The sequence below is a fragment of the Mastomys coucha genome, unplaced genomic scaffold (assembly GCF_008632895.1).
Source record: "Mastomys coucha isolate ucsf_1 unplaced genomic scaffold, UCSF_Mcou_1 pScaffold15, whole genome shotgun sequence".
NCBI lineage: Eukaryota > Metazoa > Chordata > Mammalia > Rodentia > Muridae > Mastomys > Mastomys coucha.
Genome location: NW_022196897.1, coordinates 137,469,746 through 137,476,319, shown reverse-complemented (window position 1 = coordinate 137,476,319; position 6,574 = coordinate 137,469,746). Strand labels below are relative to the sequence as shown.

The window sequence follows — 6,574 nt, the reverse complement described above, 5'->3', positions numbered from 1 at the left end:
GAACAATCAGACCCACCATGTGCAGTCCTTGGTTGGTGGTTGAGACCCTGGGAACTCTGAGGGTACTAATTAGTTCATATTGTTGTTCGTCCTAAGGGGCTGGCTGCAAACCCCTCAGTTCCATTGGTCCTTTCTCTAACTCCTTCATTGGGGACCCTGTACTCAGTTCAATGGATGTCTGTGAGCCTCTACTTCTGTATTAGTCAGGTACTGTCAGAGCCTCTCAGGAGATAGCTATATTTAGGCTGGCTTGCCCTTAAACAAAGTATCCTCTTCTATATGGACCCATAGCCTTCATCTTCCTTTCTAGGGAGATTTTTTTTCTTCTTTCAATCCTCAGACCAAAAAGCCAATCCCATACTTACTCCAGATGTCATAGACTGAATGTGACCCCTGAAAATCAGCATGTTGAAATCTACTCCTCGAGTGGTATATTTGGGGGCTTGTGAAGGGGATTAGTGTCCTTACAAAATAGGCCCAACAGCTCTCCCTTGCCCTTTGCACCATGTGGGGGACATATTAGAAACCTTTTGACCAGGAAGAGAGCCTCACCAGGGGCCAGCATGGGAACTTCTAGTGCAGTGTGCAGTCTAGGCCACCGAGTTGACTGCACATAAACACTCTCCCCACCCACCCACAAACTTGGCCTCACGCCCACTCCGCCCCCAGAACACATCCTGACATGTTAGGTTTACATTTGAAGCGTTCCCCACAGGCCACATTCTTGAGGCCGTTTTTTTTAGTCAGCACCTTGATCTCAGGCTCCCAGCCTCCAGAACGGTAAGAAGGATTTCTTTATTTTGAAGCCACTCGGTCGTGTTAAAAAAACAGGCCAAGACATAAGACCATCCGACGCAAGTGCTTCTGGAGGACCCAAATGTTCTGTGTGGCAGATACCTTCCTCACCGTTCCCCAAGGAAGTGTGAAAGAAAGGAGCGTGGGGAGACAGCCGTGGCCTTGGGCAGGGTGTGTGGATGCTGGGCCAGGCGATGTGCTGGCTTGCTGATGCTCTTTCATGGACTACAATGACCCTGTGGAGCAGCTTTTTTTTTTCCATTCAAGAGATGAACAAATTAAGTTTCATGTTAAGCATAGAAAGTATGTGGGCTCGTGCTAGGTGGACTCATGAACTTCCCTGTGGGGAAAGAATGGGCGAGGAGAACTGAGATTGATAGGTGAGGCCAAACTGTGCAGTCATCAACTTGATGAGTCGGGTTAGAGGGAGCCATCCAAGGTTCTGCAGCTGGGGGCGACACCACTAATTAAGGTCAGTGAAGATAAAGTGACTCCTTCCAGTGTTTTGTTTTACAGCTCCTCTTTTCCACAGGCTTCTCATTTACAGTTGCCATGTAAGCGAAGAGTCCTGGGAGTCACGGAGTCCAAAGTCCTAGTGGCAAAGTGAAGACAGCATGTGAGCCTCCTAGTCGGTGACGGGATGTGGGGCCCTTCATCACATACTGTATATCTGTCCCTCATTGAAGCCACCTAAACACTACTTTCTGTCACCTCATCTCTTATTCCCGGTGGTTCTAACAGGGCTGTCAATCATTGGCTCTATGTGGGCAGCACGAGGTCCAGCTGACCCCGCTGAGTTACTGTCTAGGACTACGTGGATGCTGGCTGAAGCCAGCCTCAGGCTTTCTCAGGCCAATGGTCCCCTGCCCTGGCCACCACCTCTACTGTCGTGTGGAGAATCTCTTCCTGAGGGTGAGTCCCAGTGATGATACTTCAGGCTTCTCCAGAAGCCAACCAAGAGTCCAGATTCCTTCTGGCCTGGGCTGCATTTGCAGGCCATCCTTATTCTTGTCACTTGTTCCAGACACAGCCCTTGCATCTGTGCCTTGTTTAGCTGTAGGATATACAGGTTTACTCCAAACCTTGATAGCTTCGATCGTATAAGGCAAAGGATCAAAATAATGAATGTAAGGAGTTTGTAGAGACTTAAAGGCATGTTGGACTGTGAGGTAGCAAGACAAGGAAGTGTGTGAGAAAGGAGAGGAAAACACAAGAGGAAGATATCATGGGAGTGAATAAATATTACATGCAATTATATACAAATGCTTAGAATGTATATTTATGCTTATATTTATAATTGTATGCAAATGACACAATCATTTTCATAGAAATTTCAAATTTTGGATGGTCAAAGTTTGTTTTCTATTGCTGTGATAAACAGCATGACCAAAGGCAATAGGAGGGAGAAAGGGTTTATTTCATCTTACAGCTTATCATGAAGTGAAGTCAGGGGAGGAACCTGGAGGCAGGAACTGAAGGGAAGAGCATGGAAGAATGCTGCCTGCTGGCTTGCACCCCTTGGCTTGTACCCCTTGGCTTGCACCCCTTGGCTTGCACCCCTTAGCTTGCTCAGCTTGCTTCTTTATACAACCCAAGTCCACTTGCCTAGGGATGGCACCACCCACAGTGGGCTAGGTCCTTCCATATCCATCATTAGTTTTTTTTTGTTTTTTTTTTAGATACCTCATAGTCTTGCCTACAGGCCAATGATTCCTCCCCTGATATTCCCTCTTCTCAGGCTCTAGCTTATGTCAGTAAAGTTGACAAAAAACTAACCAGCACATAGACATACTGTTAGAACTCTTAAGAGTTCAGTAAAGTAACTGGATAGGCAATCAATCAAACATCAATAATATTCCTATATACCAGCAATGACAAATCAGAAAAAAATTCTTTGAAAAAAAAAAAACAGAACCTTGAGCTGGGACTGTGGCAGTGTACTCGTTTCTTTAATCTGGAGAGGCAGAGGCAGGTGGATTTCTGAGTTCGAGGCCAGCCTGGTCTACAGAGTGAGTTCCAGGACAGCCGGAGCTACACAAAGAAATTCTGTCTAGAAAAAAAAACCAACAACAACAAAAGAAAGAGAGGGAGAGAAACTTTATTCACTATAGACACAAAAAATTTCTAGAGTATCAGAAATAACCTTTATGTGTATGTGTATGTGTGTGTGTATGTGTATGTGTGTGTGAATGAGCTCTGTGTGTATCTATGTATATGATCTTTGTGTGTGCTGTATGTATGTATGAGCTGTGTGTGTGTGTGTATGAGCTCTGTGTGTATCATCTGTGTATATTATCTCTGTGTGTGGTGTATGTATGAGTTCTGTGTGTGTGTGTATGAACTCTGTGTGTATCTGTGTATATGATCTTTGTGTGTGCTGTATGTATGAGCTGTGTGTGTGTGTGTGTGTGTGTGTGTGTGTGTGTGTGTGTGTGTATGCCTGTGTGTAGGACAGAGTATAACTCTCAGAACTCTCCTTCCACCATAGGTTCTGGGGATTATTTCAGGTCAAGGGGCTTACACCCTAAGCTCTTTTACCTGTTGAGCACCTGTTAAATCTCAAACCCAGAAGAATGGCTGAGGAGCCTATTAACATAGCGAAGTGGACCTGAGCTCCAGGTTTTCCTAGCATTCCTCAGTCATTACCTTAAAGCGTCCTCCTAGCTGGCATAAGGCCTTCTACCCTAACCTCCAGCCCAGGGACTGGGCCTCTTGCCCTCTTGGCTCTGCCCCTGGATCCCCTCTCTACCTCTCCTCCCATGGACTGGCTCAGTTGACCAGCAGTGCCTTCTCTGTCTCTCCCAGATATTTCTGCCTCTGTTTGTGCTCTCCCTTATATCTACATATAAAAAAGCTCTCAACCACTTAGGAGCAGTCATGTCCTTGTTTTCTTCCTTCCTTCCTCCCTTCCTTCTTCTTTCTTTCTTCCTTTCTTTCTTTCTTTCTTTCCTTTTTGCCTTTCTTCCTTTTCTGCCTTTCTCTTTCTTTCTTTTCTGGTTCTCCTGGAACTCTATAGACCAGGCTGGCATTAAACTCACAGAGGTCTGCCTTCCTCTGCCTCCCGAGCACTGAGATTACAGGCGTGAGCCATCACTTTTAGCCAAGGTTTTTATTTTAATAAGAGAATGGAAGGTAATTTATTGTGGTTTTCTTCAAAGACTTTTAAAATCATATTTAAGTATGTGTATGTATGTGTGTCTGTGTATGGGTAATATATGTGTCTATGTATGGGTATGTTTGTATGTCTGTATGTGCATCTGTGTATATATGTGTGTATATGTATGTACATGTGTGTATGAATGTATTATGCATGTGTATCTGTGTATGTATGTATGTTTGTATGTATGTAGGTATGTATGTATATGTATGGGTATGTGCACATGAGTGCAGGTGCTTGTGAAGGCCCCAAGCATTGGATCCCCTGGAGCTGCAGTTACAGGCAGTTGCTGTTGGGTAGGGGCAGTGTAGACACAGTGAAGTGAACTCAGGTCCTCTGGAGGAGCAGTACACATTCTTAACTATTGAGCTATCACTCTGGCCTGAAGGCAGTGTTCCCAAGCCCTCTCTCTTTGTACTTCCTGTGCCATGGACACCAAGCCTGGCTATATGACTGGTTTTGGCCAGTGATCACATGGACATGAGTGCTGCAATGGTGCTTGGAGGAGATCATTCAGCTGTGCCACGTTCCCCACTTCTCCCACCTCCCATCAGAGTATCTTAGTACAAAGCATGCTGCCCCTCACCTGTGCCTAGAAGGTTAGGCCAGCACCATAGCCGATTGGGAGTGTAGGGTGAGCAAGAGAATACACATGTGGCACAGTCAGGGAGATGTGCTGATTAAATCTGCCATGTTGTCATAACTCGGGGAGTCTGACTAATAGGAAGATCATCCACTGAATTGCCTAAATACTGCCATTTTAATTCATTTGGGCCATTGGTTCTCAACCTGTGGGTCGTGGCCCCTTAGAAGGCTACATATCAGATATTCATTACAACTCACAACAATAACAAAATTACAGTTACAAAGTAGCAATGAAATAATTTTATGGCTGGGGGGGTCACTAAAACATGAGGAACTGTATCAAAGAGTCACAATAATAGGGAGACAGAGAACCACTGATTCAGGTGAACAGTGCTACTGTTCAGCTAAGCATGAGCATGCTCCAGAGTATTTACCATAATCTTGTTTGTGTGTTTGTTGTGATAGCATCTCACTCTGTTTCCCATCTTGGGCTGGAACTCATAGCAATCCTCTTGCCACAGTCTCCAAAGTGTTGGGATTGCAGGCATGCACCAATACAGAAGATTTTTATTTAGAAAAACAAAACTTACAAAAGATGAGTTTGGGGGACTGCAGCAGGTCTTTTGTAGGCAATCCACCCTTCGCATTAGCATGGTAGAGAGTGCTAAGTCCCGCAGTGAAGGACTTTATTAGATCAGTATTTCCTGACACCACTTGAGGAGAGGCCCCTTAGTCTGCTTAAGAACATCTAATGAAAGTTTGCTTCACGGGTTTTCCTCAAATAAATTTTTTTTCATGAGTTGACAGACCTTGGGGAATTAGTGGGTTGGTTTCAAAAGCAAAATCGAATTCTCTCATTAGCGCATCAGTCATTTCTGCATCCACAAGCATTGTCCTTAGTCTGAAAGCAGAGCCCTGGAGAACAGGGCTCTTCCTGTCTTATCAGGAGGTTAAGGCCAGTGCAGGTAGGTAGGGCAGGTCAGTCACTGACCTCCTCTCCAGGACGGAGGTGGTCAGTGCTCCTGGCTTCCTGACATTTGTGCTTTAATCAAGCCCCACTCATCCCTCCCCATTTCAAAGCCCAGCGAGGAACCACAAACTCCCACAGCCTCTGGCGGGAAAGCCAAGGGGAACCCTTTGAAAGGTAATTAGCGGCCTTTGAATCCTAGGCCCTTTGATTTTACTTCCTGGCCTTAAACAGTCACAGGAGATTTTGCAAAATAGGAGGAAAAACAAGGCAGCAAGCAGGGCCCCTTCTACTGAACAGAGCTTGAGAGGGCATTTGTCCCTAGAGAGATGGGAGGTGTTGTAGTGATGTCCCCCAAATCATTCTTTCATTCATTCACTCATTCACTCATTCACCCAGTCAACTGTCAGCCAGTTAGTTAATGGGTCAGGCACAATGCCATGTATAGAGCACATACTTTTAGTTATCATTCATTCATTCATTTATTACTTCATCATGATGTGACATCTCTGTGCAGACTCAGAGCTGGGGTCCAGGTCTGTAAGTTTATAGTTAGTGAGAAAGACAAACAGGTGAACAAATAAAAATGATCACTGTTGGGAATAAAGTGCCGGGGTGGGGGGAGGGGCGGGGGAGGATTTCTCAGCTAGTAAAGTGTTTTTTTTTGAGGAACTGAGCTTAGGCATGTAAAAGATTTAGGGATGGCCCTCACATCTGTAACCCTGTGTAATCTGTGCTGAGGGTGGATCCCTGGAGCTCCCTGGCGAGCCTGTCTAACCAATCTATCACCTCTAGGCTCAGTGAGGGACATTGCATCAAAAGATGAGGTAGAGCATGGCATGATGTCACATGTCTGTATTCCCAGTAGTCAGCAGGTAGAGGCAGATGTGAGTTCTAGGCCAGCCTGGTCTACATAGTAAATCCCAGCCAAAGCTACATACCCTGTCTCAAATAAAATAAAACAAAAGAAAATAAGGTGGAAAACTGTCATGGAATACTCCTGACATCAACCTAGCCCCCACTACACACACACACACACACACACACACACACACACACACACACACACA

The 6,574-nt window shown here is 45.3% G+C and overlaps 1 long non-coding RNA gene across 2 annotated transcripts in view; it reads right to left on the bottom strand.

The window, feature by feature from the left end:
• Nucleotides 1–1,117: 1,117 nt before the first annotated feature.
• Nucleotides 1,118–6,574, bottom strand: part of LOC116091149 — a 26,332-nt gene continuing 20,875 nt past the window's right edge. For both annotated transcript variants that reach the window (XR_004118952.1, XR_004118954.1), the window contains exon 6: nt 1,118–1,387. This is a non-coding gene — a long non-coding RNA (uncharacterized LOC116091149). The remainder of the gene's footprint in view (nt 1,388–6,574) is intronic.